General features: G+C 38.0%; 1 protein-coding gene and 1 pseudogene across 1 annotated transcript in view; one reads left to right on the forward strand and one right to left on the reverse strand.

Annotated features, from left to right (window-relative positions):
- The window catches only part of LINGO2 (leucine rich repeat and Ig domain containing 2), a 1,702,561-nt gene that overhangs the window by 463,165 nt on the left and 1,215,639 nt on the right, over positions 1-23,757 (reverse strand). The window lies entirely within an intron of this gene.
- LOC138163230 (COP9 signalosome complex subunit 1 pseudogene) lies at positions 17,166-18,574 on the forward strand (annotated as a pseudogene).

Below are 23,757 nucleotides of genomic sequence, written 5' to 3' on the forward strand. Positions count from 1 at the left end.
TTTGAAAACCACGCACTTCTTTAGTCCTGCAATACCCATATTTTCTTCTCAATGACTCAGAATTGACATCAGTCAATTTTTTTTTTTGTTACTCAACAATGAATTTGACCTAGGTCTGGTTACTTGAATTCTTCAACAGCATGTAGTTCTTTTATTACTACCTTGTTTTGGATTTACCAGCTATTTTTATTCTGTTGTTTCTAATCCTCAAATTCAAAATCCCTGAAACTCAGTTGTGTCAGAGAAAACGTGCAAAATAGAAATTTCCTTTCTACTGTTTGATTCAGTTCAAATTCACCGCTTTTTATCACTCCTATTCATTCTGTGCTCTCCTGTCTTTGTGCTTTTGCATACATCATCCCTCATGCTCATAAAGGTCTCAGTTTCTATCCATTGAAGGCCCTCCTTGCTTCAAGCATCATGTAATAAATACTCTGTAAATCTGGCTTCCATACTCTGAAATTCCTCAGGGCATTTTGCCTTAATTTTTCTTTTCTGCTTTTCTCATTTTACCATTATTAGAATTACTTATTTAGTTATTCCTACTGCCCATTAACATCTGTCTCAAAGATTTACATGAAAGTAGGCATTTGCAAATGTTGAAATCATTTATACTTTGTAGTTGTGCCTTATTAATAAAGCAAAGTTTACAGAAACAGATTGTAATGAAAAATCACACTCTATGCATCAGGAAAATGTGGTCAGTGGCCCAGAGAATGCAGTGTAATGTGCTTCTGCCCTGGAGAATGGATTTGGAAGTGAGTTATGTCACAGACTGAACTTATTACTACAGTACACATTTTGTTCATATGTTTGGTGTCTTGCAGGGTATATTGTGGGTTAAATGTTTATTCCAAAAATGTTGAAGATGATGTCTACTGAAAGAATTATAAAAAAATTACAAGTTTCTCCTAGTGAGAAATCAAGTTTGTTTGATCTTATTATGAGATGATTTTCAGATGACTCCATCTTTGTACAAGGTCAATTTAGTCAATTTTCTGATTGCAGTTTTTGATGAATAATGATTCAATTATGTCATTGTGTGTCAAAGGTTTTGAGTGTTAATGAAAATCATGATCTATTTCTGCATCATCTACATCCTTAAGAATGTCTCAAGGCTAGTATGCAAATCAACATTGACAAAGTTTCCAATATAAGAGGAATAAAAAAGGTCCTGCTGTAGCCACATAAACATTTCAAGAAAATGGACCCACAGACCCAGGTCTGCCGGATCGCGTTTGCATGGCTGTTCTAGGACATAACAGGACCTAAGGTGTTTGAACACTTTTTAGATCTATCAAAATCTCCTGAGTCATTGAAGCCAAGCATCTTTAAACAACAATTTTCATTAAATCTTAAACACTTGCATAGAATCAAACAAGACGAAATAAAAGACATATTAAACAAATAGTGATGATACAAAAGAAAGTAAAACGCACAGAAAACTTAGTTCCATTACTTCACCTATGATATCTAAAAAAGAATGAGAATAACACCAATAGAGTACACAGATAAAGACTTAAGGTTATGTCTCCAAGTTGTTTTCAGGTTTTGGTAGACTACATTCATTTATACTATATAAGGAATGTGGCTAGGCAGGTAGAAATGACAATGGCTTTGCCCACTGGATTTTGCTTTGTCTTCTGTAAAGACAGAAATATGCATAAAAGTATGCATCTACTTACCTACATAGGGGAATGGAAAGAGACTGTAGTTAGAAACTGGGGCATGTTGAGCCTTTAAACCGCCTTGTTAATTTTGGGGCAAATGTCCTGACATGGGTTATAGTCAAACTTTCAAAATAAGATTGGGAGCTATGCGCTAGCTCTGACCAGCTATCTGACCATGGTGAGCTAGAGATGTTCCATGTGGAGTCTCCAAGCCTAAAAAGCCAAAGACCGAGAAGTTTATGCCAAAAAGAAGAGCAATGAGTGTGAGGACACCAGCTATTTAGGTGTGTCTCTGATGATCTCTGGTTCCAGAGGATGGTGCCTCAAGCAGGAGAAATCTCTGACTCTGGAGATAAAAGGCCTAAGAGCTGTTCCTTTTTAAGGGCATACCAAAGCTGACCAGGTTTTTGGTTTCTTCCTTTCTTATGGAGCATAAACAAATATACCTTTCCTGCTCTTTCCTTTACCAAGAGATAGACAAGGATTTCCACCTAATGAGAAGCTAGAAGCAATGGAAGAGTGTAGCATGATTAGAATCCAACAAAGACCAGATAAGAAACATTCAGGAGGCGAGTGTCTAGCAGAACATTTGACTGAGAAGGGTCCTGCGGAACAGTGCTGTTTGGAGACCAGCAGACCAGAGCAGCTTGATAATGACACTAGAAGACAAGGGTGGCCCTGCAGCATGACACGCCTCTTTATGAATGTGCTTAGTCCACATGTGTTCTTTGCATGTGTATCTATCTGCAAATGTGTTCTCTACAGGATAATAGGTATTTCCTGGCATTTATACAGCACAAGGTTTACAAAGTTTTTTATGTATGTTATGTCATTTGATTGATTCATACCCCTGTGAGGCAGCTGCTATTATTATCCCCATTTTACAGATGGGGAAACCAAGGCTAAGTGAAGTTAAGTGACTTGTGCACAGTCATACAGATATGCAAATGTCTGCGGCATGATTTGAACTTTGGTTTTCCAGATTCCAGATCTGGTGCTCTACCCATTGTGGCACTGTGCCACCTACATGACTCTAATATAATAAATAACTAATGCTATATTTATAGGAGGGTGTACCTGAGGATTATGAGAGAAATATCTTATTGCCACTTTTCTTAATATTCAATTTCACTAAATAACTTTGATTTGAACGAATTTTGCCTTCCAACTATTGAAGGTAAACATATCCATGCGGAGTCATGAGTTTTAAGAGATATATGCATACCTGTAATCACTCATTGAACCTGGGATCATTGTTCTCTGAGTTACCAACTCTGTGACTCAAGAGGACGCCTCCAAAAGTACAGAAACTAAATAACAATTAGACTATATTCTACAGAGGGATACAATGTGTACCTAGATGAGTAAATATAGAGCATATATAAAGTAAAACTGAATAATCTCAAAGAACACTAATGACTTGGAGTGAAGGTCAGAAGAGGATTCATGTAAGGCATAAAAGTTAACTATGCTTCGAGAAAGCTAGGAATGTTACAAGGGAGAGATGGAGTGTAATCCAAATGAGGGGGAACACTTGTGGAAAATCAGTGAAGTGAGTGGTAGAATGTTATGAAAGGGAAACACCTAGCAGACTAATATAACTAAAATATCTAGTGGCTGAAGGGGAACAATTTGAAAAAAGACTGGAAAGATCTGGAGTTGCAATTACAGAGTACCTCAAAGGATTGGACAAGGATTTTCTATTTTCTGAAAAGTAATAGGTATCATTGAAGAATTTTTGATGAGGTGGAGAGTGTACATGGTCATATCTGTGTTTTAGGAACACCAATTTGGAGATTCTCATAATTCCAACCCCTGTCCATGAAACTACTCTGCACATATTTTTTAAAAGGCACCAGATGAGGCAATGATTAATAAAACCAGTAAGGTCCTCTGTGGACTGCAGAGAAGATGGTCAAAAACTATATTGGTTGGGATCACATAGGGATTGAATGTGTTGGAGTTGGAATCTAGCTTGATATTGGTCCTAGTCCATCAGAACATTGATGGGTGACAAATCATACTCATCACAGGTCATTGAACTAGGAGAGAAAGATGAAGCAGAGGATCCAAAAGGGAATGTGTTCATGTAGAGATACCCTCTAAGAAGACCAAATTGAAAAGGACTAATTATATGTTATATTGTAATTGTGGCTTGTCCTTTGTTCTGGAAGAGCACCATGACATCAGGAAGACAATGCCATGAATTGCAACTGAATTGGATTAAGTGAGGGAGGGCTCCCTCACTTAATAGAAGTATATAATAATAATAATAATAATAAGATAATTTTTATTTTTATTATTACTCTTTTAATAATAAAATAATATGAAGTATGCTCCAGAACTTAATGACAATCCATTTAGTGTTTTTCATTTCAATGTTCTGATGGACCAGGACCAATAGATTCCAACTCCAACACATTCAATCCCTATGTGATCCCAACCAATATAGTTTTTGACCATCTTCTCTGCAGTCCACAGAGGACCTTACTGGTTTTATTAATCATTGCCTCATCTGGTGCCTTTTAAAAAATATGTGCAGAGTAGTTTCATGGACAGGGGTTGGAATTATGAGAATCTCCAAATTGGTGTTCCTAAAACACAGATATGACCATGTACACTCTCCACCTCATTAAAAATTCTTCAATGATACCTATTACTTTTCAGAAAATAGAAAATCCTTGTCCAATCCTTTGAGGTACTCTGTAATTGCAACTCCAGATCTTTCCAGTCTTTTTTCAAATTGTTCCCCTTCAGCCACTAGATATTTTAGTTATATTAGTCTGCTAGGTGTTTCCCTTTCATAACATTCTACCACTCACTTCACTGATTTTCCACAAGTGTTCCCCCTCATTTGGATTACACTCCATCTCTCCCTTGTAACATTCCTAGCTTTCTCGAAGCATAGTTAACTTTTATGCCTTACATGAATCCTCTTCTGACCTTCACTCCAAGTCATTAGTGTTCTTTGAGATTATTCAGTTTTACTTTATATATGCTCTATATTTACTCATCTAGGTACACATTGTATCCCTCTGTAGAATATAGTCTAATTGTTATTTAGTTTCTGTACTTTTGGAGGCGTCCTCTTGAGTCACAGAGTTGGTAACTCAGAGAACAATGATCCCAGGTTCAATGAGTGATTACAGGTATGCATATACCTCTTAAAACTCATGACTCCGCATGGATATGTTTACCTTCAATAGTTGGAAGGCAAAATTTACCTTCCTTTGGGCAGAACAACATCAGTTAAGGGCATGATACCCCATGTAGGGACAGGAGAGGAGAGAAATGAAAAACACTAAATGGATTGTCATTAAGTTCTGGGTATACAATGGCAAAATGTGGTTATACAGTTGGTACAATGTGTGTTATTATGAGATTGATGACATAGACCTTCACAAAAGACCAAGCATCATTTTAAAAATATTTAGTAAATTCACAATGTGTTATGTATCTATAAGAGATATCTGTAATAGAGCATACTTCCAGATGTTGGGGAAGACACAATATACAGATGGCACCATCACTAACTTCATGGAGAGGGAGGGGACATCTCCAGTTGCCTGGATCTATATCTGGCCACTAGAATAAGATGTGTCTGTAGGAGAAAGTGATGCTTGTGACCTTGCACAACCCTCCCTCACTTAAATACAATTCAATTGAAAGTCATACATTATCTTCATGCTGTGACAGTCTTCTTCAAGAATGAAGGGCAAACCATGAACTGTGAGTAGTCTAATCTACCCCAATGGGGACTCAGCTGTCCAGTTTCAATTAGGAAACTCAATCCCTTATATCCTATAAGAGCCACAATAGAGACCAAACCAGCTTCCAATAGGTGATTGCACAAGAAAATAGAGATAGACTAAAGATTTCCATGTATCTTATTCTGGCACTCCTGCAAATGACCCCAAAATAGTACAATTTCCAATATACTGTAGCTGCACCAACAAAACAAAGGAAAGGGGTAAAAAGAGGTTTGCTAGGATCCTAGCAGCATGATCTTTCATATTTGCTTGTGACTTGTCAGGGCCCCAGCAGAAGACAAAGCTGGCAAATGACTGTGAAAGGAGGAGACATAAGATGTAAGCAGCTTCACTGAACCACCAGAAGACTGGAATGAAAGCCATGGTTTCATGTAGTAGATAAGGCCTGGTGCTAACCTGGGGCACAACCCCAGGAGAGGGTGAGAGAAAATGAAAGATGATAGGAAAGGGGACTAAAAACCATTAACCTCATTGAAAATGATGGCAAGGTTGCAGCAGTGGCAATCAGAGAGCAGAGGGGACAAAACTAGTATATACGTACTGTATCCAAGGGTAAAGGAGGTGGCAGAAGTTGTGCTTTGCCCAAAGTACTAATCTAGATAACCAAACCAGAAAAAATAGAAGTTAATTTGTAATTCAGTGAAAAAATAGTATGTGTTAAGTAGGCCAAGAAGTAAATGCAGAAAAAGAAAGTAACTCCACAATCAATACAAGGGGGAGGGGGGGAGAGGTAGGGAGGGTAGGGAATCTCCCAGAGTAGATGGAAGAAATAACTAAGAAATGAAATTAGGACATTTGAAGAAAAAAAATGGAGGGAGAATATGGAATTGTCTAACAATCCATTGAGAGAATGGCTGAACAAATTTTGGTATGTTAATGTCTTAGAATATTATTGCACCAAAAGAAATGACAAAAGAGATGGATTCTTAGAAAAATTGGAACTGATGTTCCAAGTAATGTAATATGAACTTAGCAGAAACAGGAGACCAATTTATATAATTACTAAAGTAATTTATGAGAAAAATCTTTGACATGTTAAAGAACTCTGATCAAGTAAGGAACAATTCTTCTTTCAGAAGACTGATGGTCAAGGACACACCCCATGTTTTGGCAGAAAGTTAATAGATTAGAAGTGTATAATAAGACACACACATTTAAAAAAAATGGCCAATGTGGTGGTAGGACTTGGGCAATGTGGTTGGGAGAAAGGGTTATGGGAGGGGGGCAAACATTGTTGGGTAGTGATAACAATGCAAAAAAAAAGAAATTAAGAAAAGAGGACCAATGAAACATTAAAATTACGCAGAAGGAAGTTCAGAGGATGAAACAGATGAGGAAAGTGTTTTTGTATTTTCTTGATAAATTTAATATATAATCAAAAGCTGCACTTAGTAACATTTTTACATGTAAGCTTTCTGTTCTTTTTATACTGTTTATGGTTATAAATATTTTTAAGCTCGTAATAAAAATTAAACTTCAATTTAACAATATCAATTTGGTAGTTGTCTGGAGGGTGGATTAGAGAAGGGAGGGAATTAAGGCAAAGAAGCCAGTTAGGAATTTATTGAAATAACCCAGGCAGTTGATGAGAACCTGAACTAGGTCAAAGGCAGTGCAAATGGGTAGAAAAGGAAAGCTGTGAAAATTGTTTTGAAAAACAATACAAGTAACTTGCCAGCAAGTTGGAGGTGATGAGTTAAAGGAGAAGGAAGAGTTGAGGGTCTTCCAGGATGAATGAATGAACAAGTTCAACTTTGTGAACCTGAATGTCTGGAAAGATGTAGTGTCTTCAACAGAAGTAGAGAAATTTGGAAGAAATTAGTACATGGTGAGTTTGAGTTATCAATGGGACATCCACAGGGACATGCAGAGCAGGCAATTGATAATGCTGGAATAAGATTAGGAGAGAGATTATAGTTGGATGTTTAGAAGTTGGAGTCATCTTCATGGAGATGGTAAGTTAAACTCATGGGAGTGGATGTGTTCATCAAGGGAAAGAGTGGGAAAAGAACAGGCCCAAGGTCAGTCCTTACTTAGGTAATGTCCCAATTTAGTGGGTCAGAAGATGATGATTTATCAAATGAATCTGAGAAATAATGGACCAGTAGAAGAAAATTGTAAAAGAAGACAAAGAAGGAGAACCCATTGTGTGACTAAGGTGGAGGGAGTTAGGGGTCATTGGAGTTTAGAATATTGATAAATTTGGAGATGAGGCTAAGACATCAATATGTATATTATATAAGAGCAGGGACTGGTTGTGATGCCAAGCAAAGGCAACTTCGCAAGGTTCAAAATATCAGCATAGGTGCTCTCCATTCTATTCAGTGAAAAATTAAGAACAGAGAAAATCAAAATATAGCATCCTTCAAAATACAGCATTTGCCAAGTGTATTTCAATCAAGTACTACCCCAAGCCTGGACATCATAATTCATTTAGTCAATCCCAAAGACCCTCTTCTAAGTATTACTCCTCCCCTAGGCTGTACATTCATTTAGTCCATCACAAAGTCCCTCTTCTCAAATGGAGATTAGTTTCCAATCATAAGTAGAGTACATTCATTTGTTCAATCACAGAGCACAAAAAAAAGTCAAAAGTTCCCCACCCTTGGACCACAATTGAATCTACCCCAGAGTTACAACAAGCTTAAGCACAGCATTTAATACCCAAAGAGAGGTCTTTTCTTCATCTTGACCCAAGGCATGTTCTCAGCAATCTTTGTTCCTGGGGAGACAAAACTTAGCAAGGCCACAAGATACATTGTCAGTGTCTTCATTAATGCATTCTGTCTGCAGAACAGTCCTAGGACCCCTGAAAACATAAGCAAAACTCTCTTCCAGGATTTCTGTAAACATACAAGAAAATTCTTCTTCAGGGCTTCTGAAACAACAGCCAGGTTCTAGGACCTCTGCAACAACAGCACTGCTCTTCACCAGTAGGCACAATTCACTCTTTGTCTGAAGAACAGGAGCTCTGAACCAACAGCCAGGTTCCAAGGACTCTGCAGCAATAGTACTGTCTTTCACCAGTGAACAAATCTGGCAAAACAACATCAAAACAGACAGACAAAGTACCAGCATAACAGCCATGTCTCTTCCGTCCTTGGCTGCTCTGGGTGGCAGCTCTCAAAAGTCCTGGGCAATTCAAAGTGGCCCTCAGCAATCCTCTCCATCTCTCTCTGCCTCCAAGATGCTACTTCCAAAAAGTTCTTCTGCCTCTCTCTTTTCTTGTGTCTCTCTAAATTTATGTCACCAGCTCCTCCCAGTTCAGCCCTCTCTTTTCACGTCAACGAGTCCATCCCACAAGTGGGATTCACAAGCTCTGGGTTTTAACACAATCAAACCAAAAACCAAGCCAATACAGGGGGATATTTAAATGCCATTACTATTACACTGGGTGGAGAAGAAAACTCACATACTGATTATTTTGAAAAAGGAGAAAGCCTATGTAGTCTAAGCCTTCCACACTGCCTTCTGGACTGTTGCAATAACTTCCAATTCGAACCCCACATATTCAGCTTGCCATTTCTCCATTTTCCATATATTTTCATAGGGAATTTCATGCTTCCATTTTTTTTCCAGTGCCTGGTAGCACTGGATTGCTGGACCTGGGATCAGGAAGATCTGAGACACTTATGTAACCATAAAGTAAGTTAACTTCTCCTTAACTTAGTTTACTGAACTGTAAAATGGGGATAAAAATACCTCCCTCACAGAATTGTTGTGAGGTACTGATGAAATAATATTTATAAAAATATTTATATTTTTACATAGTAGTATATTATTACATAGTGGGCACTATGTAAATTCTTATTCCTTCCCTTACTCTGTAGTTGCCATTGATAGACATAAGTTCAGGTCTGAGCATGTCCCTTTGACTTAAGAAGGATCAATGGTATGCCAATGCTTTTATGTTAAAATCCAATTTCCTCTGCTTGGACATTTATGATCTGGTTCTAATCTGGTCCTAGGCAGATTACATATTTCTTCCTCTTATGAACACTTTGTTCCAGTGAAACTTGCCTACTTGCTGTTTCCCATTTACAAAATTGTATCTCTTCCCATGCCTACTGCATCTTGGTACAGCTGTCCTGAATGCTTAACTCAAATCCCAACTCCTTCAAGACTTCTTTCCCAGTTATTACTTCCTGTATCTCTACCTTCCTCCCCCTTCCTCCCTTCCCCCGCCAGCCACTTCACTATTTTGTTTTGCTTTTGCCATATGCTTCCTATTTAGTTTTGGTGAATTTGTTATAAGTAACTGCCCTCTGGCCACCAAGTGAATCCCATGAACCCTTTACCTGAATAATATTTTAAATTCATAAAATAAAATATATAGGATTTCAAAGGAAACCAATTATATTGAATTGCTGTCATTAAAGTGTTAAAAAAAAAAAAGGTTTTTTGGTAGAAATCAAATTAAGGACCACGGCCCAAGTAGAATGCAAGGCATTTAACAAATGCTTACTATTGGAATGATTGACTTGGGGAAAAACAGAAGACTGTGATATGGAGTTGGACTAGGCACTAAAGATTGACTAAGTGAACCTCTGTTTTTCTCTTTGGAGGGGGGGAAGGTAGGGCAATTGGGGTTAAGTGACTTGCTCAAGGTCACACAGCTAGTTTTTGTGTTAAGTGTCTGAGGCTGGATTTGAACTCAGGTCCTCCTGACACTAGGGCCACTTCTCTGTGCACTGCACCATCTAGCTGCCCTAGACTAAGTGAATCTTAAAAGAAGAGAGACTACATATTAATAATGACAAAGGGGCAGTCTAAAAGGGGGAGTGAGGAGCAGGGACTATATTCGTTTTCCTGGCTTAATGCTTTAAGGCAGCAATTGGCAAATCATAGCCTGAGGGCCAAATATGACCCGCCTATTTTATAGCTCACAAGCTAAGAGTGTTTCTTACATTTTTTAATAAAACTTTATTTGCAAATCTTAAAAAAAATCTTATCTCATGGGCTTCAAAAACAGGTGTGGGGCATAGAAAAAAGTTGGCAGGCTAAAATGCGCAGCTATTTGCCAAGCCATACTTTAGGGAAATGAGAAAAGAAGCATGCAGTAGTGGAGAAAGTAAAAAGGGCTTAAGGGTCTGATAAAAAGCTAGGAGGAAAAGGGAGAAAAGGTGTGAAGTAAAGATTTCTAGGACAAAAAGGAGTTTGTTAACAATGGAGTAGGTGTCCCAGAGTGTGAAATGGCATAGGAGGGCTGAGCAGGATGTGGATTATGGAAAGGTAGGGCTCAGGTGGACAGGGATGAAAGAACAGGGAAAGATAAGAATGTAGGGTATTTTTCTCAACAGATGTTGATTCTGAATCATTGAGATAAGGGGAGTAGGGAATATGGGGATTTACCAATTGATATGGACTCCCACCCTCTTGTCCCACTCCATCTCTTACTTGTATTGTCCCAAGGAAATATGAAAGTATGTCTCCATCTATTATAAAAAGAAATTCTCTGTCTCTATGCTATGAAACTACTGCCTTTTTCCCCCTCAATGTAAAAATTTATGGACAACTTATGGCCTTGCTTATGTAGCTTATTTTTCACACATTATTTTCTAAGTTCTTCAAAATCCATTACAAAATGTTTTCATCCTCCAAAAGTAAGACATTACCCATTATTATTTGGAGCCTGAGGTAAAGCACTAAATAACTTTATGTTATTTTGCATTCTCAATATGCACAGGCTAAACTGCTGAAGCATACATCAATTTTCACTTGTAAAATAATGAACAAAGTATCTTAGAAGAACAAGTGAGGTTGGGCTTATAAAATTATACATGAAGCTCTCTTGCTGAAATCAACAAAAATCCCTAGAGATCTCTGCTTATTTCTCTGAAAATTTGCTCTGTATGCACTCTTAACCGGCTCTGATGATGTTCCCTGCAAAGGCATGCACCCTAGGCTGAAGAAAATTGGTTTCACACAGTTCCTTAGTCCTCAAATCAAATGGTGCCCCCAGTATGTTCTCTGAGAAGCTGAGATTACATCAAGGCATACACAGCTGTGTGCAGGGATAGAATTCTTTGTCTGGGTGTGCTAATTTATTAAATCAAGCCTGAGTCCCATCATGCAGAATGAATGTGCACATACAGAACCTTACTGTGGGGGTAAATTAGGCCCGACAGTGAGTGATAAACCTGAGCAAGGTGGGTGATTATCAGACAAATTGTGAGAAGGATCCCAGAAATTGCAGCAGTTTTTGTAACATTTAGTTAGGTATTTAATCACTTCCAGTGTTTGTAAAGAGATATCGACCTGGTGATGGATTATAGAATTACCTATGAAAGCAAGGAAATCAATCAAAAAACTATCAGCCATGATATTGATGAAGATTGTTACTAGTAAGCATAAGCAGTATGACTATCACCAATATACGGCTTGTCCGTATGAGTGGGGTGCTTACCACACTGATAGGATTTGGCAAAAAAGAAAAAGGGGACCAGATTCCTTACTTCCTCTTCAGCTTAGCTAAGTACATAGTTTCCAAACTCTTCTCTTTGAACCCATTGACAAAGTACATGGGAAGGGATCTGGACTGAGAGTCAGGAGAGGCAGGTTATTGTTCTAGCTGTGCCACTTATTAATGGAGTGAGATCAGGCAAATACTTAGCATAGGTAGGGTGGAGTGACTTCAGTTTCCTTATCTATAACATCACACAATGGGACAGAAGGCTCCCTACGAACTCTGCCTCTGCCTTTGATTTTTCTTCTAAATAAAATTTTAAAACACGGTGTGTGTCTGTGCGTAGTGCATTAAGGCTTATGACATGTTTTTAAAACATTATCTCATTTTATCTTACAGTCCTGGGAAGCATTCCCATTTTAAAGAAGATGAAATTATGGGGGAGAGGTTAAATAACTTTCCACATGTGTACTACTTCCACGTTGATGAATTCTGCAATTCCTTTATCTGATCACAATGTTCTTATCATTCCACATCACCCTCTGCTTTACAATCCCTAACCCTATTCTTCCTACTTACTCTGACCTACAATCCCTCCAGACTTCAGTTCTTTTCCAGGCCAGTACACTCACACTAGTTAAACTTTTCTTCCTTCCTCATCTGGACACCTTGACCAACTATACTCAAATCCATTACCCCCACATCCTAGCACTATCTTCTGAAGCCCCCAGTTTGGATTACTATTACCTTCTGCTACCTTCACTCTTTTTTATGTGTTGCTGAACAGAGTTTCTTAGTAAATGATACCTCAGATGGTTCTAAAGCTTTTGGATTCACCAATTAGTGCCTCTCTTTCTCCACTCTGCTACAGTGATTCAAAGAAGAGAAGATTATCATTGACAACTGGATAAGGCTAAGCCTTGACCTGGCTTGCCAGAAGAAACTGATAGAATTATTTGGATTGTACAGAGTTTAGTTAAACATGAAATGCCTGCTCATAAATCCCACTAACTTAAAAAAATGGTAGTAACAACTTCTTGAGAAAATATAATAACAGTTTTAAGTTAAAGGTTAATGTTTAAGTCTTTGCCAACATGTACTTATAAATTTTTTCTTTCTTTGTTATTGGTGTGGAGGAAATAAATAGCTGTCCTATATATGATCCGCATGATATACTGAATATCTTTCTTTTGGAGTGACCCTAGGCATGAGTCAAATCTAAGTTTTCAACGGTTTTCCCAAAGGCCTTTTTGGTGGCATACCAAACCAGACAGTTTGAAGGAAAAAATTAAGTCTGAACCTTCTCTTTAGGGAATAATCTTCTCCACAACTGAACCTGGAGTCCAATGAGTCTGTATAGTGGGAAAGAGCAAGTCTCTCACCTGTAATAGTAATGTAATTTGAAGATCCCTTTGTATTGGCAAGCACTTAGGACCTTGTATCAAGTGTGATTGTACCAAGTATTATAATCCAGAACTTGTGAGTCCCACAATGGGAGGAAATCCTGTTGTAACAGGAAGGGGTGAAACAGGGAGGTGCTATTACCTTATATAAGGAAAAGCCCAAGCTGAGAGAGGCCAGAATTTCTGTCAGTGAGCATCTGGAGGCTGAGCTGCTCCTGCTGGACTGAGGACTGAACTGAGAATTGAGAAGAACTGAGAAGAGAAATGAGAACTGAGAACTGAGACAGAACTTCTTGAAGCAAGTACGTGGAAGCTGAGGAGGAGAGGCCAGAAAGTGATTTTAATTTTGAGAACAGAGCTTCTGCTGAGATTTTTCTTCTGGGAACTTCTGCTGAGAGCTTCTGAGAACCAGAATGAGAAGCTACCATGAGCTAGAGAGGAGGATTCCTGCTTGAGGGAACCTGTTGTGTTGTGAAGTCTTGGGAATGTGGGTGTTCACTGCATTAACCATGTGTACCAACTTCATGGTTACTGTAATGACAAGTTCTGGGACTTGGTTTCCTGGTATTTGAATAAGGACTTGAGGTGGACTAGACACTTTGAGCTTTAATGTGTGACAGGAACTGCACAGAGAGTTGGCCAAGGACTGGGGAGCTGTCTGCCTTTGATCTCAGGTGGCAGTTGGTTAGATTCGGGCAGGAGCTAGGACCATGGAAGAGGAACCATGGAGGCTGAGAGCCTGCCTTGAGTCAAGATGAAAAGACCTCTCCTTGGGTATTTAATGGTGACTGATGAAATTGCAGCTTACCTGTGACGTAGGGGTCGATGGCCTTTGTATTTTCCGCTACCCCTTTAGAGGGTAGTGAGTAGTGACTGGAGATATTGTAACTTAATTGTACCCTATTGTTGCAGGACTTTGACTTTTGTACTTTGTGATTGAATTCAGGACTTTGTGAATGACTGAATGAATGTACTTTGCTTAAAACTATATGACCACTTTGGTGAAAACTATGTGGTATTTTAGTGATAAGTTGTGAAGTTATAACATTCTGAATGCTGTTCTTTGTTTTCTGTGAATGTTTTGCTCTAATTTGTTACTGAATAAATAGAGAGTTCACTATACTATGTACTCAGAATCTTGAAAAGCTATTCACAGCAGCAATCCTCTGGAAAGTTGCTCCTGCTTGGCATTACATTACCTGACCCAGCAATGATTCTCTTTTGCTCTATATAACTAATACTCGAGGTATCGAGTAATAATAATATTTTGTGTTGAACAGGGTCCCCTTTCAATAAAATTATTCAAATTCCCCACTATAGTCTTAGAACTAATGAAAACATATTAATGTAAGTTTGATCCACTATTGCTTAAAGATGCCCAGATGTTCTCTTTTTGAGAATAATGTTCCCTGGAAAGAGGGAAGCTATTCCCTTGCCACTATTGTATTTCAATATCACCCATAGCTCCCAATGTATAGTGCATTTGTGCATATATAATATGAACTCCATAAATGTTTGGGTTGATTGGCTTCATGGGTGAATGAGCAGTATTAATCATAATTTCCAGAGAATGGATGTAAAGATGACATTTCATGTTAGAGTTGTGTCATCTCAAAAGTCTGGCTAACATTTTCATTTTGCTTCATTCTGCTTGATAAGCACAGAGACACACAGAGGAACAAACAGTAAATACACAGAAAAAAACAGTACTGTTATTTCTACACAGCTCAGAGAAACAGACTTACAGAGCATAAACCTTATCAATTCAGGCAGGGTTATAGCAAATCATATCACCTATGACTAGAGTTCTTCCACAGAATAAAACAGTGCCTTTCTTTTGAGAGAATCTGAAAATTCTCTACCAGTATCAAAATTAATCCTTATTAGGTGCCTAGGAAGTAAGGAGTGGTCCAATCTCCTCTATTATATATCGTCTTGTCACACAGTCCTATAGTTTCTGCTTGAACAGTTCCATTGTCAAGTAGTTCTGTACTTTACAACATAGTTCATTTCATTATTGTACAACTATCGTTTTTAAGGACATTTCTCCCTATATTGAATTAAAATATACCTCCCTATATTTCCCACCCATTCATCTGAATTCTAACCTTAACAACAAGGCAGAAAAAAGAAAAATCTCTTCCCACTTCCGTTGAGAAATGCTAACTGTCTGCATAAAACAGTTAAAAGGTCTTTAAAAAAGGATTCTGAAAATACCTCATACTTCAAAGTCAAACATTCTGCTCAATTATCAAAAATATATGTTTAGATTCCTTTGCAATATGATTTTCTTACAGATGAATCAGACATGAATACATTTCAGAAAAAAAAGTTATAATTATTTAATTTTTTGAAACAAAGGCTTCAGTAGACATTCAAAGTGTCTCATTGTTGGAATGTGGAATGTATATCAAGATTTCTGAATGATGGAGAGGATTCTGGGAAGATAGCTAAGTAGGTCAGAAAATTCTAAGCTCTCAAGATTTTCCCTAATAAAAGAGTTAAAATTGGGGTGACTAGGTGGCACAGTAAATACAGCACTGTTCCTGGAGTCAGGAGAACCTGAATTCAAATCCAGCCTCAGACACTTAACACACTTAGTAGCCATGTGACTTTGGGCACATCACAACCCGAATTTCCCTCCAAAAAGCAAAAAAAAAAAGAGTTAAAATAGCACCTTAGGGCAAACAAAGTGTGGGTGTAAATAAATAAGAACAGATGGACAACAGCTATCTTCCTGGGACAATTTGAGATTTGAAGAAAAATCACAGGACAAGATTTGGTCCCATAAAGAGTAAACAGCTCCAGTCTAGGTTCTGTTTTAACAACAAATGGAAAGCCCTGGAGTTAAGTCATTTGAGAGGCTGCCTAGGCCCAAGTAGCAGGAACTTTTACCCAAAGAGATAGTAAGGGAAGTTGGGTGTTTGAACCTGGGAACATCTAGGGAGCCTCTGCTGACTAGGAATGCCAGACCCAGCTGTGCTGTGAAAAGCAACAGGGGTGAGAAGGAACCAGCACATGCTGGTAAATATAAAAGTAGTGGGCCTTGACTGTGGGCATTTAGAGGAGATTGGAGATTTGGGTTTGGTTCCAGGCTAGAGGGGAGAACTGAAGATCTGGAGCAAGAGGAACTCTTTCCCAAATCCCAGGGCTAGAGGTGATTACAAAACTTAAGCTATGACCGTAAAAAAATGCACAGGCAAAGGAGAAAGAATCCGACCATAGAAAGTTATTATGGGAATAGAGGTGACTGGAGTTCATCTTCAGACAAGGGCACTGAAGCAAAGAAATCCCCAAAGAGTTATGTCAGACGGTCACTTGCCCAAAAAGAAATCATAGAAGATCTTTAAAAATCAAATGACAGAGATGGAGGAAAAACTTAAAAAACAAAAGAATAATAATCTAAGGAAAACAAGAAGGTTATGAAAGGAAAGTCAACCCATTAGAAAAGCAAATCCAGAATATTAAGGAGGAAAATGGCACCTTGCAAAATAGATTGGGCAAGGTGAAACCAGTGAAATGATAAGAGATAGAGAAATATTTAAACAAAATTTGTATAATGAAAAAATGGAAGAGAAGGTGAAATACCTTATAAGAAAAACAACAGATTTGGAGTATAGATCAAGAAGAGAAAATATAATAATAATCAGATTAACTGAAAATTGTGATCATTAAAAAGAAACGATACAATAATACAAGAAGTAATTAAAGAAAATTGTCCTGAAGTATTAGAACAAGGGAGGAAAGTAGAAATAGAAATTTTAAAAAATCTATCGATCACCATTTAAAAGAGATCCTCTGAGGAAAATTCACAGGAATATCATATACAAATTCTAAACCACCCAGCTTAAGAATAAACTATTATGGGACGCAGATGTGGATGGCACTGCAGTGGGGTAAGAGGAAGATGGTTCAGGTGTTTAATTTGCAGGGGGCAGTGGAGCCCATGCAGATTGATGTCGACCCTCGAGAGCATCAGCAGAATGCACCAGATGTCAACTATGTGGTGGAAAATCCCACCCTGGACATAGAACATCCAGTTACAGTGGACTGATGCGCATTGAGCAGCTGCAATTTCGCACAGATCACTGCCCACAGCTTCGGGTACAGGCCCTGAAGATGGCACTGTCCTTTGTGCAGAGGATCTCCAATGTGGATGTTCATGAGGAGATCCACCAGAAGCTCTCTGAAGCCACAGCAGAGCTACAAAATGCTCCTGATGCTGTCCCCGAGGGAAGGGTGGAGCTCCCACCCCTGGCCACAGCCTGGGTGGAAGCCGCAAGAAAGAAGGTGCTGTTAAAACCGGAGATGTTGGATACAGACCTGAAGAACTACAAAGGGAACTCCATTAAGGAGAGCATCAGATGGGGGCATGATGACCCGGGTGACCATTATCTTCACTGTGAGGATCTCAGCAATGCCCTCAAGTGTTCCTCCTGGGCTAGGGACTATTGCACCAGCACCAAACGTCATCAATATGTCCCTCAGTGTAATCAAGGTCAGTGTCTACTTGCACAGTTGGTCCCATATCTTGAGCTATATCAGTAAGCTGAGTCTACTCCTAAGATTGCTGAGCAAGGGGAAAGGGACAGCCAGACCCAGGCCATCCTTGCCAAGCTCACGTGTGCAGCAGGCCTGGCTGAAGCAGGCAGCCAAGTGCTTTCTCTTAGCTTCATTTGATCACTGTGACTTCTCTGGGCTACTGTCCCCCAGTAATGTGGCTGTATATAGTGGTCTCTGGGCCCTGGCCCCCTCTGATCAATAAGAACTACAGCGCAATGTCATCTCTAGCAGCTCCTAATTGTTTGTGGAGCTGGAACTACAGTTTTGGGACATCATCTTCAAATTCTATGAATCCAATTATGCCTAGTGCATAAAGATGCTGGATGAGACGAAGGACAATTTGCTGCTGGACATGTATTTGGCCCCCCCACATCAGGACCCTCTATACCCAGATCTGAAACTGTCCTCATCCTGTATTTTAGTCCCTATGTCTCTGCTGACATGTGTAAGATGGCTATTGCCTTCAACACAACTGTGGCTGCACTAGAAGATGAACTAACACAGCCCATCCTGCAGGGGTTCGTCAATGCTAGAACTGATTCTCATAGCAAGATTCTGGATGCCTGGGATATGGACCAGTGCAGCACCACCTTTGAGAAGTCACGGCTCATGGGCAAAGAAATCCAGAATCGAGCCAAAGCAATGATTTTGTGGGCGGCTGTGCTACACAATCAGATCCATGTCAAGTCTCCTCCTCGAGAAGGGAGCCAGGGTGAATTAACACCAGGCAACAGCCAGTCACAGAGGAGCACAAACATGTGATGGGGTTGTGATTCCCCCCCATCTAGACCCCAGGACTGTGCTTGAGTGTCCATCTCCAACCCCATGCTCCCCAGGTCCCTCTGTGCCAGGAGCTAGGGGAAAAGGACTGGCCAAGCTACCTCTACTGCTGCTGATCTGGAGTGCGAAGAAAGGAGAGAAGCCTGGCTTGTGCAGGTATTTGTTCCCAATGAGCAAAATGATGTATGGCAGGACCTTCTACACTACCCCCATCCCCAAACACGTTCTTGTTCATGCAATTTTTTTCCTAAGTTAGAAATGAGTTGTTGAATCTTTAGACCATTAAAAAGCAAAATAAAAACCTTCTCCTTGGGAAAAAAAAAGAATAAAGTATTAAACGCATCAAGATTAAAACAATTTAACGATGGTGCTGCCACAATTAGATTCACACAACACCTAGCAATGGAGACATTAAAGGATTGCAGGTCTTGTAACATAATATATTGAAGAGCAAAAGAACTGCGTTTCCAGCCCAAAATATCATACCCTGCAAAGTTAAGTATTGTCCTGAAGGAAAAAAAATGGATATTTGATAAATTCTTTGATTTTCAAGACTTTATTAAAAAAAAATCCTGAACTCCATAGAAGATTTGACATACAAGAAACAAGAAAAATAGAAGGTACATTCCAAAGACTGATTATATGGGATCCATAAGGACAGACTGTTTACTATATATATATATGTATATGTATATATATATATATATGTATGTATAATGAAAATGTATGTCTAAGATTCTTATTAATAATTGGTAACTCACAAGAAAGATTGGGGTAAACCTGAGTATGATATGAATTTAAAAATTAATACCATTTAGGAACAGCTAGAAAGGGTAAGTATTTTATCCAAAGGGAGATGCAAGAGGAAGATTCAATACATAGGAATTAGATGGGGGAGGAGGCCTGGGAATTCTGGTAACCTTCTTTCATTGGGAATGGGTTTAAGAGGGAAATTTTACACACACACACACACATACGTACATACATATATATATGTATGTGTGTATATACATATATATTTATATATATGAATATAAATGTCTTCTAAATTCAGAAGAAATATAATTTTGGGGGTATGGGAGGAGGACAAAGGAGGAATCTTTAAAGGGGAAGGGGAGGGAATGGGTAAAAGGGAGGTACAGAAGGGTGTTTAGATTTATGGGAATGGGAAGATAAGGGAGGGATCCTCAGAGGGGGGTAGGCAAGGAAGAGAAGAGCAAGGTAGTGGGTAGAGGAGGCCAGTGGGATAAGAAACAAGAGATATGCACAAACATAAAAACAGAGATCAGGAGTAGATTATGTTTGGGAAAATATATGTCTATAATTGTATGTATATATGTACATGTGTATATAGATATTTATAGCTATAGAGAAGCATATCAAACTTTATTGTAGCCTTAAGGGCAGGGGGATAGGGGGACAGAAAAAAAAGAACAAAGTAAAAAGTGCACAGCAGAGAACAAGAGAAAACTCACAAGGAAGCAAAGATAGACAATTCTCAATGTGTATTATTTATCATACAGGTTTTCTTGAAATAAAAATGTATTGTTACTTATTTCGAATCCCCTCATATTCTACTATGTACACGACATGCTTTTTTTTTCTTTCTAACTTTGTATTTAAGTTACGATATTTGAGTTTCTGATGTTTTTTGTCTCTTTTCTGTATTCTGTATTTGTGTTTTGCTGTTTGAGTCTAAAATTAAAAAAAAGTCTGATTCATGTAGTTTTCAAGCTTGCCCAGTAATTAAAGGCAATTATTCTAAAGGCATTATGTTAACCATCTGAAAATGGGGACAATTAATAAATACAGACTTGCACTTGATCAAACTTCTGAGACTTCTTTTATCCAGTGAACTGAAGGAAAAAAATCAATATTGTACTTCGGGGTCAAGTACACCTTGGTTTTCAGTAAAATATGAAGCCAGTCTTGAATGCATGTTACAATAAATATTCAAAACCGAATAAACAGTCACATTTAATTTTTAATATAGCAGACATTGTAGTTGAGTTTTATCCATGGCGTATGTCTATGGGTACCATAAACACAAACCCTTGGTTTCACTGCCTTTCATAATCATTAGCTTCTTGATCAGTAATAGTAAAAGAACAATGTGGAATTTGTCTATGGACAGATTTTTATCATTTTTATTCTAGACAAGATTTCGCTTTAGTATTATTCACTTATGGACTCATTGCTACTAGCTCTGCACTCATTAACTCTTGCCTGGATTCTTTCAAGCATCTTGTAACTTGCCTCACTGAAGATCTAAATTTACTTGCCTTCTTAGAGTTTTCATACAGCTGCCAAACCAATTTTCTTAACTCTGATCACATCAAGTCACTACTTAATATCTTTACCTGGATCCTCATTACTTACTGAATAAAAGCTAAATTTGTTAGCCTGATATCCTGATGGTGAAGTTTTTGGCACAGTAATCCACACTATCTTCTTGGAAATTCTCTTCTCTCTTGGTTTCTATAATGATACCATCATTATATCTCCCATCTGCCTGAGTACTCTTACTAGCAAGATCGTCAACTATTAATTCTTAATCAAGGAAGTAGTCAAGGCTCAGTCCTGGGCTCTCTTCAATCAACAAATATCTCCTTCCACCTTCTCACTTGATGATTCTACTTGTTTCCATTGCTTTGCAGTTGTCACATTTACATGGATAACCCTTAAATCTATGCATTTTATTTATTCAGTCCTATTTTCTTTTCTAAACCCCAAACTTCACTTGCCAACTGCCATCCTCAACTTGATATTTCATTAATATCTCAAATTCAGTACCCTTCAAAGATAGTTCATTATTTTAATTCATCATAATTCTTAAACAATTCCTTCTTCCAAATATCCCTATTTATCTTGAATTCTATTGTCTTCACACTTTCCTAGGCTTATACCCCCAATTCATTTTTTACTCTTTCACTTAAACTATATCTAATAAGTTGCTATTTCCTGTCAATTATGTCTCCACAACATTTCTCCCATTTCCTCCCCTTCTTTTGACACACATTGTCACCATCTTAAGTTCAGGCACTCGGAAAAAATCATGCATTTTTATTGTAATAGCTTAATAGCCTCTTAATTCTTCTCTCTCTTTCCATTTTCTAACTTCTCTAATACATCATTCACGTACCCATGAAAATAATTTCGCTAAAACATAGGTCTATTCTCCTCCCATCCAATTCAAAACCTTCCTTTTCTCCTACCTTGATTCTAAGGGGGGAGAAAAAGACAAACTCTTCAGCATGGTTTTTAATGCTCTGATCTAGCCTCATTACAGAATATGCCCATTTATGTATTATATATTCCTGGCAAACTGGACAAGCTGGTCATTGTCTATAATTGGCATTATATTTCCGATCTCAATGCATTCTTACAAGCTGTAACAGGGTTTTGTCACTAAATGTCTAACATCCAACTCTCTTAAAACAGAAGTATACAAGACACTTTATAGTTTAATATTCATTAGCATTTTTCATCATTTTATTAAATATAGACAACAAAAAAGAAATTGAACCCTGATTTGTAGCATTTGCATATATCTGCAGAGTGAATGCTCAGATTCAAAATTTAACAGTCAACTCTTGTAAACCAGTATGAGCCAGACCCAGATCATTACTTCTTATACATCATATGAGTATACACACATACACATTTAGACCTATGATTTCACTGGTGTAGAAATCTCTTGATAAAGAAACTCTACCAATGAAGATGAGGATATCCTTTACAACTCAATCTTATAATTATAGTTTCAATCTTATAGCTTGAAACATTGAAAAATGACTTCCCCAATGTCACACAGATAATAGGTGTCAAATATACAACTTAAAAGAAGGTTTTCCTGATTCTGAGGCTAACTTTATCTTCTATACCACACTGATTCTCACCTTGCAAGAGTAGTTTGCCAGTCAGTGTTTGTTGACTTTAAGTGAACTGGAACATTGCTATCAGAGAGATATACGATGTTGCTGCTTAGTGATATTCATTTACCTCGGCTATAGACTGTATGTGAAACTTAGGGCCCACAGAATCCAAACAAGATGCAGTTAAGAATGTGGGGCTTAAGTTCCTGCTATATACTTATTTTTGGATGAAGAATAGCTGGTTACCAATATTATATTCTTTGACAAATATTTATTAAGACCCTACCCTGAAAACCACTGTGTGGGGCATGTGAAAATATTCTCTGTATGGAATGTGTTCCTGGATCCCCAAACACAATTGAGGTGAGTAGAAGGGGTAGATATGAAACACTTCCATAATGTCTTTCATCAAAAATTGACTCCAGAGGTGTGCACAGGAAGTTTCAATCATTTGCTTCATCCAAAATCTTGCGCAACATGAATTTTGGAGAAACAGAGAAATGTGTGATTTTTAAAGCCTGTAATCCATCTCCTAATATCTTCCTCTACAAAAATGTTATAGGTAAGTTCAAGGTCACATCTCCTTCTCTTTACCTATAACATCATCATCATAACAGGATCATTTAATATGTCCTTGGAATAACAATATGATAGGTCACCAAGGTGAATAATTTCCACCATCAACTATCTTGCACTATTTGCAAAGGGAACTAAATATAACCCTTTATTATTATCCTTGGGGATTCTGGGTAATTTCAAAGAAGAAGCTTCAAATTTAAGATGCAGTTGTGGAATTTAATTTTTTTCACATCATCATAATTTCAGAGTTGTAAAGTGTCAAAGTATTTCTTACCCTAAACAAGAGGAATGCCCATTTTAGCCTAATTCTAAAATGTCCATCTAGATTCTAATCAAAGATTAGAAAAGAGGGAAATTCCACCACCTTCCTTTCACTTTTGCTTGCACAGCTCTAATAGGATTTTTTTTTTCCTGACTCTAAGCCTAATTTTGCTCTTCGAGATTTTACATCTGTCCTGCTTAGGCCAATGTGTTCTTCTAACACACTGAAGACTTTTAGCAGGTTCCAAGGGGTATGAGATTATAGATTGTGAGCTGGGTAAGACCTTGGAAGACATGTAGTTATTTTCCTCTAATTCTACAAATAAGTAATATCACACACAGCATAGATATCAGAAGTAAGTCTTGAACCTGCATCCTGGGAAGCCAGAGTCAAAGAATGTTGATTCAGCATCAAGATGCCATCTCAATATTGTATTCATTTGATATTTT

Source organism: Petaurus breviceps, unplaced genomic scaffold (genome assembly GCF_028583685.1).
Source record: "Petaurus breviceps papuanus isolate PSGF00001 unplaced genomic scaffold, PetGlider_PUasm1.0 125, whole genome shotgun sequence".
In the NCBI taxonomy this organism is placed as follows: domain Eukaryota; kingdom Metazoa; phylum Chordata; class Mammalia; order Diprotodontia; family Petauridae; genus Petaurus; species Petaurus breviceps.